The 21,495-nt window shown below is 35.8% G+C and overlaps 1 protein-coding gene across 2 annotated transcripts in view; it reads right to left on the bottom strand.

The window, feature by feature from the left end:
* Ghr (growth hormone receptor) overlaps nt 1–21,495 on the bottom strand; it is a gene marked incomplete in the record, with an annotated part of 320,111 nt that overhangs the window by 84,285 nt on the left and 214,331 nt on the right.

Here is a 21,495-nt window from a genome sequence, read left to right as displayed (position 1 = left end):
TCAAGTGCTTGCCTCTCACCAGACAGGGGTGTCTATTCCTTTAACCTACTGAATCAAATTCTCAAAGATGGGACTGGAAATCTCCAGTTTTAATTCCCTTAGTTGACTTGTACAATTTTTTGTCTCAGCTTTCAGGCAGAATGGAAATGGACAATCAGCAAGACCAGAAGCTCCCCTACTGGCTTAAGTCCAATAGAGGTTCATATTTGAAAGACTACTACATTCACATAACAGGCTTTAGTAAGAAATAAGACAACTTCCAGTTTATAAAGAAAATTAAACACTAGAATTGGATACATTTAAGGAGAAATTGAAATTTTTTCATTTTGAAAATCAGGGCCACCTGTCGTTGTCTTTGGAGATGTGTCTGCCTACATGAGGGGCAAGGTGTTGGGACAGAATTAACATTTACTACATGCAGCTAAATTTCAGACACAGACTCAAGGCAACCAAAGAAGGCATTTAGTACTGTCCCCATTTTACAGATATGGAACGTAAGACTTTGAGAAGTTAAACATCTTCTGAATTTCATTCAGCTAGTAGGAGGCAAAAGTGGGATTTGAATCAGATCACAACCATTGCATTTTCAATTGCTTGTTACTACTATCTCTCCCTCTAAATTCAGGGCACCACTAGCAAACAGGCTAGAAAAATATAAACAGTAGGAAAAAGGAGGAAAAGCCTAGTGTATCTGACAGAAAGGAAATATGCAGACACTTTCTTGGACTATTTAAAAGAATTATAATAACTCAGACCTTAGAAAAGCAAAGAAATCTTTTCAAACTGATAACTCAGCACCTTTGAACGTGTAGGTCAGGAAATATTCACTTGATTTGGACTAGAACACATAGTTCCCATCTTAGGGGAAACTTTATAGATTGTCAACAGCAGCAAGTGTTCGGGTCAGCTGTTGAATTTCAGATATTTACAGCAGAGAAGGTATAATATCCCCCTCAAGTCATGGTTCAGCACTGATTCAGGAAGCAATGTCTATTGATTAAGAGTCCCATACTGCTGCCACTTCCTACATTAACCAGGATTTCCTGGGTGGTCTTTCACCATTCTGTAATTTTTAATATAACTTTGTTTACTGGCTTAAATTTCTTAACAGACGTTAAGTGTGGTTGTTATTTCTTGTGCCAATATAGCTGCATTACATTTGTTAGCATGACAATAGTGTAATTTTACAAGCTCAGTATTACATTTTCTCCTGTGATCTGTATTTGTGCTTTTTGATCAATGAATGGGGGCTGGCTGAAAAAACTTGGCATTTAGAATAAGACACTGATGGTAAAAGGAGCTGAGGCTTTGGGCCAGTATACCTTGAGTTTGGATCCTTCTTTATTTGACTGCAAAGAACTACTCTTTTATCTTTCACTCTGAGTTTCCTTCAATTCAGTGAAATGAGTATCATAAGATTAACAGTATTGAATTATTGTGAAATAAACTCCAAACAGTGCCTGCTTAATGAATGTATATTATCCTTCACTAAGGAAATTTGGCTATCACAACCTATGTACTAAAGTTGATTTTAACATATCTATTATGACAACAAGGATAAAAGTTTCTTGGACTTTGTCATCTGTCAGGCACTACACTGACATCTCTTGGTGTATTATCTTGTTCAGTCCTCACCACAAAAGTGAGATGGGAGCTGATTATAAGTTCTTGGTAAAGATGAGATAACTTGGGCCAAAAAGTCCTATCTCAAAGCTCACACTCACAATCTCTTTATAACATGGCTTCATCTTTTTTCTAGATGTCTACATCAAGAAGATATAATGAGGCACTATAGCACAGTAGTACAGAGCCAGGGTGCTGGATTTAGGATCCCTGAGTTTGAATCACAGATTCACATTTATTAGTTCTGTGGCTCTGAGCAAGTCGTTTCTCTTCCTTGCCTTTGTATTCACTTGTTAAATAGAGAAAACAGTACTTGTCTCATAGGCTTGTTAAGAGGACTACTAGTTATTTAAAATATGCAAAATGCTTCAAATAGCTCATGGCAAATATTATACAAAATAATTATAATGACAAAATATTTTTATGTGGTAGGACTAATGATGAATCTCTCAACACTGGAACTGAATGCAATCTGTATTTTCTTATTCTTTCATTACACTTGTGCATCAAATAATAACACTGCTAGTGTTTTATGAATTATAATATCTCAGTTTCTTTTTAATGCAGGAACCTATTGTAGTGCCTCTGTGGTGTGACTAGCACTAGGACACATTTTTCAGTGGTGGTAGACCTACGGCATGCATGCTACAGCAAGCTGTTTTTTACCACTGAAAGCTCTAAAAGGTTTGCCATTGCTGGTAGGTCAATTAAATAATAGAGAAACAAAGAAAGAATATAAACACAGTCTTTAAAATTATGCATCCAACAGACCAGAGGCTCCATCTGACTCCCAACTATATCACCAGAGTGTCAACCACTTGTAGACTATAATTTTGAAATTCAGTTGTTGTATCATTTGTATTTTTCAAGGGCAAAGGACCAAGTTCACAATATGAAAGTGCATGGAGTTCTCATGAATACTTTTGATACAAAATCTCTTATTTTCATTCCATCTATTTGATATGAGTAGTGTGATGTATATAAAATTTTACTTAATTCCTATAGCAGGAGATTGATTTTTTGATTTTTTTATTTTTTGATGCTGGAAATTGGGTTTAGGACCTTGCCCTTGCCAGGCAGATGCTGTACTGCTGAGCTATATCACCCACTATAGCTGGAAATTTATCAGCTTCTGATTTTGAATGTTGTTCTGTGCCCATGAATGTAGTTTATGATGCGGAAATTGAAATAATACAAATAATACTACAATAAAGCAGTAACTACATGTTTCCATTTTGAATGATCCTAAATACAAATACAATTGAATCATGCTCCCAAATATTTTAGATATACATGAACTCATTTATAGAATTTAAACTTGTATTTTCTTTTTTTGTATTTCTTTGGTTACTTTCTTAAAAAATCAGGTGTTTAATTCAAGAGTGAGATGAATGTTCAACCAAGTTGAGAACCACTTACTTATTTATTTATTTAGGTGGTGCTGGGATTGAACCCAGCCTTGTGTATGCTAGGCACACACTGTACTGAGCTATGCCTCCAGGTCTAGTAACACATTTTAAAAGTGTTTATACAATAATATAAAACTGAAGTTGAGATGGTAGTAGAAATCTCACCAAATGGAATCAGTTTTCCCTTTTTAAAAAGTAATATCAGAGAAAAATCATTGAAGAAATAAAGTTTTATAATAATAATTATAAACATGATTTTGAGCAGTACCTATATATTTAAATTATGTTACCTGTAAAAGTGAACATGTTGGGAATTTTAAATAAATTTCAGTGATGTCCTGCTCAAAAGCCTTTTAAAACAGAGTTAAATTAATTCATGAACCACATAAGAGAATAAGTCTTACTTTTTAGTTCCAACCAATCTAATTTAATAATACAGTGAAAATTTTGGGAGCAAATAAATTCATTATCTGGAACTTGCTGGCATTCGAATTTTCCTGTCTCTGCTTCCAAATCCCCCAGGCAACAGTATATACCAGGGGCAAGACTATAATGCAAGCATTTCATTGTCACTGCTGTAATATAATTTAGTAACTTTATGTGCCTTCTTATACGACTGAATTAACATCAAGGCCCAAGGAAAATATGAACAAGTACTTCTGGTACAGAATTGTAAATACTTTTGATCCAGGAGCAGTATCTTCATTCTCTTTCAACAACCTCACCATATTATTCCTGTTCACTCCCTGTGTTTCTTTCTGTTTTTAAGCTAACTTTATTGATATAATTTAGATATACATAACGATCACATTCATCATAGGGAATTTGTACCTGTACATGATATATCTTAGTTCCTCTTTTATACCCTATTCCCCTCTCCTCTCTTCACCCCCATTCCCCTCCTTATTTACAAAGACTAGTTTCCAATTTATCCTTCTTTTCTCATTTTTTTCTTTTCCTCTCCTTCCTTCCCCCTCTTGCTCCCTAGATTGTTGGAGAGCACTACGTTTTTGTTTGTTTGTTTGTTTGTTTGTTTGTTTGTTTTCCGGTACTGGGAATTGAACTCACAACCTTGCACTTGCCAGGCAGGCGCTGTGCCGCTGAGCTAAATCCCCAGCCCCCTAGAGACCACTATGAAATGGCTATGAGCAGGATTTAACATTAACCAACTGGATTTCTGTGTTCACTTGTGAGTTGTCCAAAGCTGTGGCATCTTGTCTAAAGATGGGCAGTGGACTCATAGTAAGTGAACCTCTATGAGTCACTGGTCACCTCTGAGGCCTGTATTGGCCTGTGAGGCTGTGATGCCTCGATGGACAAGATAAGGCCACAGCTGAGGACCTCTGGCTCCAACCCCAATTAACTTAAAGGAGACTGTAGCTGCAGGCATCTCACTCCTGCTGTGAAGGCCTTCCTGGAGATAACACAGTTCTCCTAAATTAACATAATGTATTACTTGGAAAGGTCCTTAAAGGGTTTTCCCAAGTCCTGCTCAGATTCCCGCATTTTCTTGAGTTTCCCCCTCCTTTGTTTGTAAACCAAATAAATACGGGCTGCCCAGAGAAGTCCTTGCCTAAACTCAGAGAATATTGAAGCTGTAAGAGATTGAGACCCTCTTGATGCCCTGAAATAATTACAATTGTCTCGTGTATTTAAGCCTTCACAGTCCACTTGCTTGGGAAATTGCGGGCCTGATGAACCCGCAACAACTAAGGATTATTTAACCCGATACTAGATTCCCTTTCTTTCTGAAGAATTTCTTTCTATTTTATAGTATCTATTATACATTTCGGTTCTTATTTATACTTTCAGTTTCTCACACAGAGAGACAATATTTACACACTGGTCCAATTTATTTCACTTAAGGCTATGGCGTCAAGGTGCATGTATTTACCTAGAAAAGTCTCAAGTTTATTCTTCTTTACAGCTGAGTAGTACTTCTTTGTATAAAAAGCCCCGACATCTTCTTTATCCATTCATTGGTTAATAGGCATTTGGGTTGTTTCCAAGATTTAGCTATTACAAACTGTGCTGCTATAGACATAGATATGCACATATTGCTATGGTATGATGCTTTTAATCCTTTTGGCAAGATACTAAGAAGGGGAATGGCTGGGTAAAATGGGACTTGTAGTTCTAGTTTTTTTGAGGCATCTCCACATTGATTTCCATAGTGGTTGCACCAGTCTACACTCCCACTGACAGTGGAGAAGGGTTCCTTTTTCCTTGCAGCCCCACTAGCATTTGTTATTGGTCGATTTCTTGATGACAGCCATTCTTTCTGGAGTAATATGGAATCTTAGCATTGCATTATTTTGCATCTTTCAAATGACCAGTGATGTTGAACATTTTTTTTTTTTCCAGTACCAGGAATCGAACTCACAACCTTGCACTTGCCAGGCAGGCACTGTGCTGCTGAGCTAAATCCCCAGCCTGACGTTGAACATTTTTTATGTATTTATTTGCCATTTGTAATATTTGCTCTGAGAAGTATATATTCATATCAGATGCCCATTTTTTGAATCGGGTCTTTAAATTCGGGGGGTCTGATGTTTTCCATTTTTTATTTGTTCTACATATTAGTTTCACTCTAGTGCTCAATAAATACTCCTAATTCTCTTGTATTTGAAGGTTGAAACCTACTAGTATTTTCTTCCAACTGCAATCTACATCTCCTAAAGGAAGGGACTATGATTTATCCTGTGGATGGCTGGCTCACTACTAAAGTAAATGGGATTTTCAGAATATTTTCAGCATCCTTAATCTGCAATAATATTCCATAGCAGTCAAACTATGTCCTCGTTTTGAGCTACTTTTTCAAAATGTAGTAGAAACCAGCCCACTTTGTGCTTAGAAACAGGCTTTCAGATATAATTTTAATCAGTTTTGATAAATCACTTCAGCTCCTCATTAGTTACTCTGCCTATTATTTTATGTGCAAGGGTTCTGCTTATCTACAGTGGAAAGTAATGCCCAGGGAATATATGACAAGGTCTGTTGCCAAGAGTCCTTCAAAGGGAATAAGCCGTTTTGGCTTTGCCATCTCATAGGGGGGTTTTATGGCTTCTGTAGTACTTTGCAAAATCAAATGGCTTGTACTGCACCATCAGTACTATATAATAACATTTTTGTCAAAGATGGGTCATGTATACAATGGTGGGGTCTAGTCATCTTAATTTGTGTAAGTACACCTATGATGTTCTCACAAAGATAAAAAACACCAAATAACACGTAACTCTAACACGTAACAGTGGAGAATATATCTCCACTGTTATGCAATGCAGGATTATGCCTTATTACTTTGAAAATTTCCACGTTTGTTAAATACTTATCTTTAAATGTAAATTTCTCCCAGTTTTTCTAGATTCATTAAAGCATGTTTATTTTAAATTAATTATTAGTACATTACAAATACTCTGTATGGGGGGCTGGGGATTTAGCTCAGCGGCACAGCGCCTGCCTGGCAAGCGCAAGGTCATGAGTTTGATTCCCGGTACCAGAAAAAGAAAACAAAAAAAGCAAAACAAAACAAAACAAATATTCTGTATTGTATTTGTAAGATTCCAAATTAGTACTTCTTTTCAAAACATTTTAAAGGACTCAGATGTTGTGTTTGGTATGTTTATATAATTTTCCCTGTAGTAATGAAATGCTAATGAGGTATTGCCCATATTTTCATAGCTGGACAGAAAGAGCAAGAAACTAACATTAAGTTCAGTGAAAATCTTCATGTAAGCTTATGAAGTAGGTAGCTTCCATCCTTGTTTACAGATGAGCAGCCAAGGTCTCAGAGGTTAAGTGACTTGTCCAAAACAGCTTTAGAACAAACTAAAGCCCAAACTGTCTGAGGTAGAGTCTGGGTCAGGCTCTTTCTTTGACTTTTCAGTTTTCAAATTCTCTTCTCATGTGAGGGAAACGTTGGGAGAGTCAGTGTGCTGTTTTGAAAATCTCAGATAGAATGGATTATAATTACTTGTTCAAGAAATAAGAAACTTGCTCAATTCAAGAAATAGGAGCTTAAAGGCTAAAGGTATTGCAAATTGTCACAGTATGTTAAGGATACTACAAAATAAACAAAGTCAGAAACAACCCAGATCTTCAGGAAGTTGTCACATAAGCTGCCATTCAGGTACAAGAAACCTTAGTTTTATTTCTCCCCTTCCTCTTCATCCTTTTACTACTACTATTAATAACTTCTAGTACTTCATATTTCTCCTTTTCCTCGTCCTCTTCCTCCTCCTCATCATTATTGCTATTATATGCTTAGAACAGAATAAAGAAATAGGGTAAGATAAGGATAATCGATATTCCAGCTTTCAGATATTATCAAAGGAGGGTGATGAGTCTGTTTTGAGGCTTGGGGTAAAGGAAACAATCGGGCTCTAGCAGAAGCCAGAAATAGAGATGAAACTACAAGAATAAATTATTATCCTTTTAACTTTCCAAAACACATACATAAACACATACTCCTTGCACTGCTAGCCATGTCCTCCTTCTTCCTCCTTGAAATAAACTTAAAGACTGCTTACATGCCACAGATTCTCTGCCACACTGCTTAACCATTTGAAGCAATAATTTCCTGTCTTTTGAGAATAAATTTCAAAAAAAATCTATGATTTCCAGATTACTAGGTCACTTGTAAGGAATGTGCACATCTTTGTCAATCTGGTCCTTGGGAGCATAGAGTGTAAATAAAAATATTTCAATTTTGACAATAAAGAAAGCAGACATCAAATGATATATAACTTTTAAGTGGTGGATCAGCTATTCTAGTAAGTTTCTCTGACTATGCTAATTTTACTTTATATGTCTTGGTCTCAGAAATTTCTAGTCTTCAATTTTTTAAAAATGGAGATAAATTTTAACATAGTGTAAAGGACTAGTTCAATGACTTGACAAATACATATTGTGCCACCAATATGCCTATCAACCTGCACGAACACAGCGGTCTTTCATTTATGGTAGCCCTGCTCTAGGAACCTTACATATAGGAAGAATAAAAGGCAACCCTGTAGGAAATCTAAGTATGATTTGGTGGAAGGTGAATTGTATGTAGGCTTGTATTTTATTAAAAGTGTATTTTCTTTTTCTTTTCACAGTAGGACAGGTTACAAGCCAATACAGTCACATATCATGCAAGTGGTACTCTTACCTGGTTCTGAGAAGGTCTGAACCTTGGGATCCCAGAAGTCACTCAGTAACGGTAAGGAAATTGAGCAGTATTTAAAATTAAATTATCTTCTTTTTGGTTATAACTTTGATTTCATCTTTTTTATGTGAGCTTGAACTACTATGCTACATGTAGTACTCTCAGACTCAAAACCCTGACCTGGGATGGTGGAACAGACAGGAGTGGGCACAGGGCAGGAAGTACAGCATGGGCAAGGGCAGGGTGGCTTTAAATTCTCTGTGGGTGTGCAAATGCAAGCTCTTAAGTTATGCCCTCAAAGCAAGCAGATAGAAAGTATGAACAAATAAAAGCCTATATTTTGAAAATTACAGCTAAATTTTTGGTTTGTGATTAAATCACATCCATTGGTTATCTTTCCCTTTTTTGCTTGTTTCTTTCAGGACTGATAGAAAGCTAATTCAAGTGGGAAGAATGTAAATGCTTCATGGCCACAGAATGTTGGAATCTCCAGGCCACAGTAATGCTGGCTATTTGAAAATGATTTTATAAATTGCTCATGCCAACAGAGCTTGTATGCAAGCAAATACCACCCTGCAAGGTAATTGCAGCAAGACCTTCAGCATGAGATGATCTCCATGGTGAGCTACCTATAGCCATAGCTGTAAATTCCAGTTAAGTCATTTGTTTATCCTTAGAAGTTGGAAACAAGTATATCTTTCAACATTAATTTTTCAGGACCACACACTTCAGCACAACCAATTCAATGTCTGGTGAGCTAGAACTCATGCATATTCTTTTTTTCCTCATGGTAATCTTCTAAACTTTGTTGCATAAGGGCTTTTTCATTTCTCTGAGATATGGCTCTGATCATTACTAAGACTAATTGTGTGAGTTCTACTGCTAATGTGAATTGTGTTTACTTAGGAATGGGAGTTGAGACCATGTGTCCATGAAGAATTATGCAACTTTCATTATGGCATTTGTAAATAAACAGGAAGTAGAGAGCATGGTTTGATGAACTCCCATATATATATATATATTTTGTTTGTTTGTTTGTTTGTTTGTTTTTGTTTTTTTTTTCCCTCCGGTACCGGGAACTGAACTCACGACCTTGCACTTGCCAGGCAGGCGCTTTGCCGCTGAGCTAAATCCCCAGCCCCACTGAACTCCCATATATTAATCACCCAGCTTCAAAAAGAGTATTTTACTAATCCTGTTTTCTATACTTCATCTCTTTTAAAAAATAATATGCATTCACTCACAACTCTAGATTTGTATTTCTTATTTTTAAAAATAATATCAGCATTACACCTAACAAAATCATAATGGTTGCTGACTATTATAACATCCAGTCTGTGCCCAAATTTTTAAAAATATCCAAAATATCATTTGAGAGTTCATTTGATTGAATCATGATGCAAACGTGGGCCACATCATGTCTCTTAAGTCTGCTTAATCCATGATGCACTTTCTTTCCTATTTTTATCATTTTATTTTCTGAGACAGGATCTTGCTATGTTGTCCAGGCTGGTTACCAACTTCTAAACACAAGTGTTCTCTTCCCTCAGCCTCCTGAGTAGCTGAGATAAGCATGTGACACAGAACTTGGCATCTTTTTTCTTTTTATTATATCATTTTTTGATGTTGAAGAAACCAGACAATTTTCTTTAGTTTATTGCATTCTTAAGGGATAACTTAAAATATTCCTCTATCCCTGTCATTTCCTATAAATTGGCAGTTCAATCTAGAGGCTTGATTTGATTCAATTCAATTCTCATGGGTAGAGCCATCAGGAATGATGCTGTGGACTCCTGTAACAGGACACTGATAATATGTTTGGATAAAATGGGTCTGAGCTCAAGCTGCTGTCATTTGATTCACTCAGTAGAGAGTATATCTAAGTATTTCATTATTCACTGCTCATGTTATTTGGATGGATTAGAAAAAGTTTTTTTCTAATCTTTCCAAGTCTTCTGAATTTATTCACTTGGATGTATCTATTAAAATTTATTTACTAATTATTCTGCAATGTGATGCATGAGAATATTCAAATTGCTTATTTTGTTTGATGCAACAAGTTTTAGAATAATGAGATGCCTTAGTAACCTCCAAAAGTGGATATAATTGAGGTAAGAATCTTAAGATGAGATCATCTTGAATTTGGGTAAGCTCTAAAGCTAAAGTCAGGGACAGGTTTCATTATAAGATTCATAAAAGAAGAACAGATGAAGAAACACAGGTAAAAGGCAAAATGAAGACAGAGACAGAGATTAGAGCAATGTGCCCATAAAGGAAGAAACACCAAATTGTCAGCAGCCACTAGAATATAGAGGAGAGTGGCATGGAACAGATTTTCCCTAGAAGCTCCTGAAAAATTCTTGATAACAACTTGATTTTGTACATATGGCCTTCCAGAACTGTGAGAAAATAGATTTCTGTTATTAAGCCAGCAGTCTGTGGTAATTTGTTACAGCAGCTATACAGAACACATCTACTATGCCTGAGTTCTGTCAGTATCTGAAGTACAGCTCCAGCATAATCACTTGCTGAAAATAACCTGATGATTCTGACAATGAATCACTTTAGTATCTTGAGGTTTTAAGAATTGGCTGTCTATACTGACAACCCAATAGAATGTTAGGCTCCTCCTGCGGTTTTAGAATCACCAACAAAGTCCCCTGCCATTTATCTTCAAGTCTCTATTTTAAAGACAGTGGTCTCAACAAAAACATATTCACTCCCAGATTATTCTGTTCAACTGAACACACTTTACTTTTTCTTGTTTTTTTTTTTTTAATAACCTCATTTCCCTAGATATCTTTTTGATATGCTTCATCCTTTCATTCTTTTAATTTCTGCAAGTGCAGATAGGGATGTCTTTATCATTCTGTCAATAATTAATAATTAATAAATAAGGTCCTTGCTTATAAATATCTCAGTAAGTGGAAGTTTCAAGACAGAAAGGAGTTGGTGAATATTGGTTTTCCTGGTCTAAGAGCCTCTCACACTGTGGCTTATCATACCTTAGAAAGTTGTTCTCTAAGGCTCAAACAAGATTATTAAGTAAATAAAACTAAATTTTAGAAGACTTTCCAAAGACAAATTTTACCCAATTTCAAAATTTTCCTCTAGCTGACCTTTTACTCAGGAAAAGCAGACTATGTAGGGCTATTTGTAGGAGAGAGCGGCCAGCAGTAGGGTGGGATGAGATGGGGTAGGGGATATACTTCCTTCTTATGTACCAGAGTTCTGATCAGGGCTCCTGATCTAAGTCTTGCAGAAGCCACAGCCTGAGTCAAAGAGGCTGTCAGGGGCTACCCTGGGCACTTAACTATAAATTAATATATCATTTATGCTGTTGTTGAAATTGATCCAAAAAAGCTCCTTATACCTTAACTTGTAGCAAAATCAGATTTTAACTTGAAGCAAAATCAGATTTTAACTTAGAGACTCTAGGAGCTCAGAAATGTCCACAAAAAGAATCCAACTACAATAGTTTGGATATTTGCTATTTGAAATGCTTTGAACCAGAAGTATTTCAGATTCTTATTTTTTTAAATTTTGGAATATCTGCATATATTTAATAAGATTTCTTTGGGGTAAGACTAAACATAAAATTTACTTATATTTCATGCATACCTAATACATATAGCCTGAATATAATTTTATTCCATGTTTTTAGCATACCTGTGCTTTGATTGTGACCCACTAAATGAGGTAGGTATGGAATTTTCCATTTATGGTATCATGTCAGCACTCAAAAAGCTTCAGATACTGGAGTATGTTGGACTTTCATAGAACACTCAACTTGTACAACAGTACATGATTATCAACAAATGCCTCATCTAGGCACTAAACGTTCTAAAAGCTCAGTGGAATGAAATTTGGGCCTAATTTAGTTGAGTTAACGTAAAGTTGCCCTTTTGGAAAAGTAGAAAAAGTTCGTTTTAATGGCATAGCTTTCAGTTCTCTGCACAGCCTCATCTCTTTTATAACTAAAGACAATTTTTAGCAAGGAAGGGAGAAAGGACAGGGAACAGTCCTATGACAGAAGTTTTAGTGATGAACTGTGATATCAGGAAAACAGAGTGAGGTCAAATAACCTAATGTTGAACCTCAAACTTCAAGAAAAAGAAGAACATGTCAAAAAAGAGAATGTCAAAAAAGAGAACTATAGGCCAATCTCCCCAATAAACATAGATGCAAAAATCCTCAATAAGATACTGGCAATCAGAATGTGGTAAATCAGCAAGATTATACACCATAACCAAGTAGAATTCATCCAGGGATGCAGTGATTGTTCAACATATGCAAATTAATAAATGTAATACACCATATCAACACAGCCAAAGATAAAAACCATATGATCATTTCAACAGACACAGAAAAGGCATTTAACAAAGTCCAAATACATTTGTGATTTAAAATAGCTACAGAAAAAATTGGATTAGGTGGTCTTTATCTCAATCTGCTAAAAACCATCTATGACAACATAATACTAAATGAACAAAAACGGAAAGCTTTCACTCTAAAATCAGGAACAAGACAAGGATGTGCACTGTCACCATTCCTATTCAATACAGTTCTGGAAACATTAGCCAGAGTGATTAGATAAGAGAAAGAAATAAAAGGAATAAGAATAGGAAAGGATGAAGCTAAGTTATCATTATTTGAAGGTGACATGATACTCTTCATAGAAGACCCCCAAACCTCCACTAAAATACTTCTAGATTTAACAACCGAATTCAGTTGTGAGGCTGAATACAAAGTCTCTACTCAAAAATCAATAGCATTCCTGGACACAAACAACAAACTCACTGAAACTGTATCTTTCATGATAGCATATATCTTTCATGATAGCATCAAGAAAAAAGAACAAAAAAAAAAAAAGAAAAGAAACAGGAATCAATCTAATAAAAAAAGTAAAAGATCTTTACATTGAAAACTACAGTACTCTGAAAACAGAGATCAAAGAGGATATCAGAAAATGGGAAGATATCCTCATGCTTTTGGGTAGGAAGAACCAACACAGTGAAAATAGCCATATTCCCAGAACTGTTATGCAGGCTTAATGCAATGCCAATTATAAAACCAAACATAATATCTCACAGGATTAGAGAAAACAATCCTAAAATTTATTTGGAACAAAAAGAGAGCTAGAATAGCAAAAACAATTATGTGCAAAAAGGACAAGGCAGGAGACATCACAATGCTGACTTGAAATTATACTACAAAGCTACCATGATAAAATCGGCATGGTACTGGAAAATACACACACAGAAGGATCAATGGAACAGACTAGAAAATGCAAATACAGCTCCAAACACACTCAGCCACCTTATCTTTGACAAAAGGGCCAAATACCTTCACTGGAAGAAAGATAACCTCTTCAACAGATGGTGCTAGAAAAACCAGCTTTCTACATGCTAAAGACTAAAACTGGACCCATGTCTCTCACCATGCACAAAACTAAAATCAGAATTGATCAAAGGTCTAAATATTGAAACATAAACCCTAAATCTGCTGGAAGAGAGAATAGCAGAACTCTTGAAGACATTGGTGTAGGCAGACTTTATGAACAAAATCCTGATCACACAGGAAATATCACAAAACAACAACTCGTATCTCATCTTATTGAAAAGCTTTTGAACAGCAAAAGAAATCATCAACAGAGTAAAGAGATGGCCCACACCATGGGAAAAAGAACTTTTCCAGCTGTTCCTCAGACAAAGGACTAATATCTAGAATATATAAAGAACTAAAAAAAATCAGACCATCCAAATTTAAAGACCCAAAACAAAAATGGGCATCTGTGAGAGTTTTGTAGGAACTTTTTGTTTATTTTCCTTTCATGAGAAGGAAAAACAGAGGACATGCATCCACTGCTGTCAGATTTGAGAAAAGAGTTATATTACTTATCTGTGTTAGCTTTAGTGTTGAGAGGAAAGCACCATCTTGAGCACCACGCAGTATATGGTAGTTCTTTTCTCCCCACTGCATTTCTACATTAGCTCCCAAGTAATTCATAGAACTCAGCATGGTATTCATTTAACAAATCTTATGTTTCCATTTTGTGCAAGACCATAAGTCATTAGAGTGGGCCAGCGCATATAAATATAAGGAAAACTCAGTCTCTACCCTCAAACTACTTGCAACTAGAAAGAAAAAAAATATGTGTAGATAAGCTACTTCTGTTTAATGCAAAAGAAGAACAGTTTCAAAAGGCTTTAGGATTCACTGAAAGAACTTTTGTCACAGTAAAAACAGTGGTAGTGATTTCTGCATCTAGCTGAAGACTCTTGTGTTCTGCCTGGCAGAGCTTCACTCTGGCAGGGACATGTAGCTGCATGTGCTGTAACAGAGAGCACATATGGGCTTGCTGCAAATATTGCTTTTACAATAATTAAAATTTCAGGTTTTAAAATTCCACTTATTAGGGAACCTCAGGAGACAAAAAAGAAAAACACGACACATAAAAAGCCAAAATATAACCTGCCACAGTAAAGACATGAATGACACTTGAGTATACCCCAAGGACTCATGAGTGACCTTAAAATACATATGTACTATGATGCTATGAGGTCAAAGGTTTCTAAGATTTATAGTGCACCATTTCCTAAAGGAAGCTTCTTTTATCTTTATTCTTTAGCACCTATCCAATTGTAGCAATTTATGAAAGAACTACACACCTGCAGTAAAATTTGCCCTGAAACAGGTGCTGTGTGCCACAATGACTTTTCTTGAAATAAACACAGCATAATGATGATTCATATCAGACAGCCAGTTGCAGGAAATTGCCCATGATATCCATCACCCAACCAGCTTTCATGTTGTGGCATAACTATAACAGTAAAGAGTGAAAACTAATGAAATGTCTATATGCCCATAACCGATCAGCAGATACAGTTAAATCCTTACTTCACCATACAGTTTATTTCAGAAGAGTTGACTATGAAATAAACTAGCAGAGTGAGTCCTGTATTTTCATTAATGATAATTACTAAGCTGAAGATAATTTTCTACAAGGAAGTAAATAATACCTGTGCTTGAATACTTTGTTAAAGCCATCAATCTTTTTTACATGTGATGTGTAGTCTGCTTTCTATACAGATTAACTTGTACAAGTCAAGGCAGATCTACATAAGATTCAAAATATTTTGTTTGTTACACAAGTGTATATTATTTGAAAAGACTGTTCATTACAAGCAGGAGATGGGTGAATGAAGGGCCTTTCTGGAGTGACAATTTCATATGTCTTCTCCCAGTGAGAGGGTCCTGTGTGAAGAGTCTGTAGTTCTCTTGAGTCCAGTGATTGAAGAGTTGATTTTGAACTCTTGGGACAAAGTGGCAAATCAGCAGGCTGCAGGCAAGCACTCACAGGTCACAGCCAACTCTGGGATGCTAGCTTTATTTAGTCACCAAGAAGTGTTCACTGCCTACTGGGGTCACCCAGGGTGAAAGAATGCTTACCTTGGATTTCTATTTTTTTTTTTATTTTAAAAATACAAGGAGGAAACCATTAACAGACAGACAACCTTTTACAAAATAGCAAAAGAAGGGCTGGGGATTTAGCTCAGCGGCAAAAGCGCCTGCCTGGCAAGCGCAAGGTCATGAGTTCGGTTCCAGGTACCGGAAAAAAAACAAAACAAACAAACAAAAAAAAAAATAGCAAAAGAACAGTACAGATAATACAGTTACAAACAAAGTGGTAGGAAATTAACAGTGCTTGTTGTATTACATATTGATATCTTCAAACTGGTTTCTCATGAAAACAGATAGAGACATGCAATATTGATCAAGCAAGGACTCATTGACAGTTTCTTTCAGCAAAGAAATAGAAGACAGTAGAACAACTATGTTAACTATCCTGTATATACATATATACAAAATTTCTCCTTCTTTCCCTTCTCTTTTCCCACATCCCAGTTGCCCTTTACCCTTGAATGCTTTCCTATCATTTCACAATGTCTATCATACCTCCTAGTTTAAATTTACTCTTTCAGGTTTTACACTAGTGAAACAACGTGGTGCTTGCACATGCAGGTCTGCTTTATTTCACTTATGCGTATGGTCTCCAGTTGTGACCATTTACCTATAAAGGACTCAAGTTTATCTTTCTTTATAGCTGAGTAATATTCCATTATATAAAAGTACCACAATGTTCTTATCCAATCCTCGGTAGATGGACATTTGGGTTGCTTCCACAATTTAGCAACTATAATTACGCTGCTATGAACAGGGGTGCACATATATCACTGTGATATGATGTTTTTAGATCTTCTGGGAAAATACCCAGCAGGGGGATAGCTGGGTTGAATGGGACCTCTACACCTAGTTTTCGGAGGAATCTCCAAACTGATTTCTACAGTGGTTTTACCAGTCTGCATTCCCACCAGCAGTGGAGAAGGGTTCCTATTTCTCCACAGCCTCGCCAGCATTTGTTATTGGTTGATTTCTTAATGCTAGCCATTCTTACTGGGGTAAGGTGGAATCTCAGTGTTGTTTTAATTTGCATTTCTAAATAGACTCAAGCCTATCATCATGCACCATACTCAAGTCAAAATGGTTCACCGATCTCAATATTAAAACAGAAACACTCAATCTATTGGAAAAGAAAGTAGGTAAAAACCTTAAAGACATAGGGGTAGGCAGAGAGTTCATGAACAAAAAGCAAACTGCACGTGGAACCCTTGAAAGAATCAACAACTGGGATCTCATCCTACTGAAAAGTTTCTGCACATCTAAAGAAATCACCAGCAGAGTAAAAGGAAAACCCACAAACGTGGAAAAAATTTTAGCTGACTGTCCCTCAAACAAAGGGCTTCTATGCAGAACATATAAAGAATTTAAAAAATCAGCCCCCCTAAATTCAAAGACCCAATCCAAAAATGGGCAGCTGAGATGAATACACACTTCTCAGTAAAGTAAATGCCTTGGATTTCATTCTTTAAAAAATGTGTGCTGTACTTTGGTAGAGCAACAATGCTAGGAATCAGTATGTACAGTATATAGAGCATACTAGAATTTTTAGGGAGCCCCTTAATCATTCTTTACAGACTTAAAAATGCACTCACTTTGAAGATTGAGGTTTTTATAACTATTTTCTTATTGTTTGATTTCAAGAAAAACCTGGCCAAATATGTTTACCATCAAAAGGGATCTCCATCCAATAATACCATGTGCACAGAAAAGAAGAGATCTCTTGTAAACACATTGTAAATACCTATTTACCATAATGATTATGGCTCGGGATTGACTGTTAGAACTTAAAGAAGAAAAAAAGTTTAAGACCAAATATTTATCTTATAAGGAATCTTTATTTCCAAACCATTACATGTGAAAGGAAGGCAGTGTACATTAAAGCACAAAGATGTACAAAATATTTCAGGCTGGAAAACAGTCACTAGAGTCTATATTTGAGATAAGTGAACATTTCTGTTTTGTTTGAACTATTACTATAAATTATCTACACCTCAATTTGCTTATCTAAGGACAGAAACGTAGCACTGCACTGACATTTTATTTGCTATTTGTTGCTTTAAGAGGCTTAATTAAGCTAGCTTCTCTATACCTCGATTTCTCCTTGTGTAGAGTGCATAATTCTATCTGCAGGACTCCTATTTTGTAAGAAGCAAGGAAGGGGGATAAATAGTATTCCTGGAATGCTTGGCATCAACTGGAGATTAGTGCTGCATGTGAGTCAGGAGGGTTTTACCATTCGTCTGGGTGTAAGAAAAAGCCAACATAAACACTGTTTCCTTAAAAGGGATCACAAGAATCTGTATTTACTTACTGAATCATTTGTTGAATCCTTTATAAACAAGTAGACTGTCAAGAATTCAAAGCCAGCATCCATGTCAGAGCCCTGTATTGGTGCTGCTCCCTAACGCATGTCCGAAGCTCAAATTCCTCATGACAAACAAATGCTGCACATTCACTCTAAGGCAGCATCCTGCAAATATATATGTACTTTGCCTTATGCTGTGCCTCTTTTTACTGTGCTGTCAAGTAGTAAGACCTTAATGTCGAAGCTATCTGGTAAATAAGCGTGCTTAAAACTGAGAGAGCTGTTCAGCTGCTATGTGGGCAGTGATGAGCTGCCACCAGGAGTAGGGTTACTAACTAGTTATATCCTTGCAAGCTGAAGTGCCAGGAGGACCCGGTATTAGTCTGTGCCATTAAGTTTATAACCTGAAGTTAAGGCTTGTTGAAAGGCTTTTAGGAAAGACTAAATATTTATGTTCAGCAATGGATAAGAAATATTTCTCTTCCTGTATATCTTTATCCTTTCACTTTAATAAATGACTACTGATATGCATGGATGAAACTTAAGTTGTAGCCAACGAGTACTTAAGATATTAGGGTAAGAGTATTTACTTATTTTTTAACATTTCTGTGCATGTGCACAATCCAACAGCTATTCATTAAATACCATGTGCCAGGTACTGAAGAGATACTGACAAATATAAGATTTATAATATGTCACTAACCTTAGCGATAATACAATTCATTAAGGAAGGACAGAAAACACAAAAATCTATAAACACTAGGTTGAACCAAATGATATGATGACTTTATAACTAAAAATAGTTAAATATGTGCAACTTCATAAGTTAAGTATTTTAATTTCAATCTAATACACATTAGAATAAAACAAAAAGCATAAGAAGGTACAATAAACACCATGAAAACTTAAAATGGGCTATATAGTAGTCTATTTTAAATATATCAACATACGTAATTCTTAAAGTACCTTATGAGGTAGTTATTATTAGTATTTTTATTGTAGGGACTAAATAAAGCAAGACAGAGAAGTCATGATACTTAGACAACATCATGCATTAGGTCTGCAATGGAACTGGTACTAAACTAAAGCTGTCTGCTCCAGTGGCTGAATTCTGAATCCAGTGTGCTATAGTATCTTTCCCAGAGTGAGAAAAGGTTCTGAGATTCCAGGGCGGATACATATATCCTCTTGGGGGAGTTGGGAAAATTCTATGGATGAAGTGATCTGTGTTATATATATATATATATATATATTATATATATATATATATTATAATATATATATATATATATATAAAATGCTTGTTTTCCTAAAATCTTAGACTAACTTATGCTTCAGAGGCCAGTCCATGAAATTTTAATACTTTGTTCCAGTTGGATATTCACTTTACCTCAAGGTAGAAATGCCACTAATTATAACATTTTTGTTTTTATTATGATACATGGAGAATTCAAAAAAGTAATGATCTTTTTAAAATGAGAGGAAACCCTCAAAAAGATGTGCAATCATCTGAACATTTAATAAACTATTACATATTTGACCCAAATGTTCATCAAATCTCTCAAAAGGGATTTATTTTATTTTCCATTTATGGGGCTTTGTCTTGAATCTAAGAATTTTTAAAAAGTACATATAGGAAAGGTATAAATTATTATAAGGTATCCTCAGCCTATTTCACATTGAACACTAGATTTTCACATAAAATTAACTCCCTAGAGAGAATGTGAGGCCCTTGATGTCAGGACAATATTTCACTCTCTCTGGATGGAGACCTCAGTGTTAGGTGCACAGCAGATAATTGGATTTGAGATAAGAGTGACAATGTTCACAATGGCATAATGAGGTGATATGAACATCTGGGTCTGTTACATCTGGATGAGATGCTTCAGATGATAAAGGTGACTCATGTTCAGGCACACAGCCTGTGGCAGGTGCACATGGACACAGACCCATCCTACAGCAGGGCTGAATTCATCCAATCATTCCTGGGACAGAGGGCAGGTAACACCTGATGAGAAAAAGCTGGAAAGATAAGATCTTTCCTTGTGCAAGGAGGTCATGTCTACGTGAGTTACTATTATGTGAATGACAATTAGCTAGTCTTCTTGTCACAAAGACAGAAAATCACAACATGCCAAATGACTGATAGGAAGTTATTCAACACATCTGCCTTATTTAGATGTATTTCAACAAGACAGGATGGATAAACTCCTCAGACTTTGAACTGACAAATAAAATGATTTGGAGAAAGCATAATATTTCCTTCCCCCCCCCAAATAAGACCTAGTTGGAAAACAAGTTCTAGCTTGATAGCTCTTCTAAAATCATGCTAGAACTTGTTTTCTGGGTAGGTCTAATTGTGGGGGAAAACACAGTACCACTTGACAGGAGAGCAGAAGGTGATGTCTTATGTGGAGGACGGTTCCTATGTAACTTGAACATCATTAATAAAACATCCTTAAATGGCTCTTCCCATTTCTTTACAGAAATGAAAGGTCATTTTATTTATTGAAAGAGGCTTTAGAACATACCAGCTAGCATGATCGAAACATAATCAAACATCTACCCATTTTTAAACTTTCCCTCATGTTAGTCAGGGGCAGATTAACATGTCAGATTCTTCTAAATCAGGAGTACTGTATAGCATTTATGGTCTGGCACAAATAACAAGTGAATGATATTCATTAAAAATAGCATCAACCCTCAGTGTGGGTCACTTCCAAGGAAATGATGTTTAAATCACACATTAAAAATGTACTCTGCAATTTAGTCACAAAATCCAAATTATGGTTTTATGACATTAGAATTATCAATAAAACAGCAATAGCTTAAGCTCAATTAGGCACACTATCTTCCCTTTCTTTATTGCACAATGAGAACTGTAACACATACTTCAAGTGGTGAAAACATCTATCCTTAAAATTTAAATAAAGAAGTACTTACTATAAGATTAGTGATTGTTAGATGATGTAAGGGATTTAGAAAGAGCACAAAACATGGGTTTTGGCTTAAAGTCGACTGTAATGAATTCATTCATGCAGCCCACACGATACAGTGAGTTCAGTGCATAGTGTCAAAATACACACTAAAATGGGAGACCCACAGATAAATTCCATGGAAGCACAAAAGGCAAAAACCTATTTGGGCCTAAAGGATTTGGGGATTCTCCAAGATTCAGTGTTTGAATTAAGTCTTATGCATAATGTAGAGATTGCTGAAGGACAAGAAGGGAGGTGTCCTGTCATTCCAAAGAAAAGAGACACCTACATGAAGGGAGAATTTTGAAACATGTAACAATTTGGAAGGATAAGTTTAGCTTTCTGCCAGTGTAATAACTAGATAATTATCTCAAAATAATAATAGTAATGATTTTAAAATGGTTTTAGCAGAGGGCAATTTTCTGAATTCAACCATTGTTGATCCATAATAATATATCACTTCTTCTTTTTTCCTCCATTAACTTATCTTACTTCATCTCCAACCATAAGCAAAATAGATAAGAAATAGCTTTGTAGTGAAACTGAAAAATAAATTCTGAAAAAATT

This window comes from Chinchilla lanigera, unplaced genomic scaffold (assembly GCF_000276665.1).
Source record: "Chinchilla lanigera isolate Chin_1 unplaced genomic scaffold, ChiLan1.0 scaffold00025, whole genome shotgun sequence".
NCBI lineage: Eukaryota > Metazoa > Chordata > Mammalia > Rodentia > Chinchillidae > Chinchilla > Chinchilla lanigera.
This window is presented reverse-complemented; position numbering and strand designations above follow the sequence as displayed.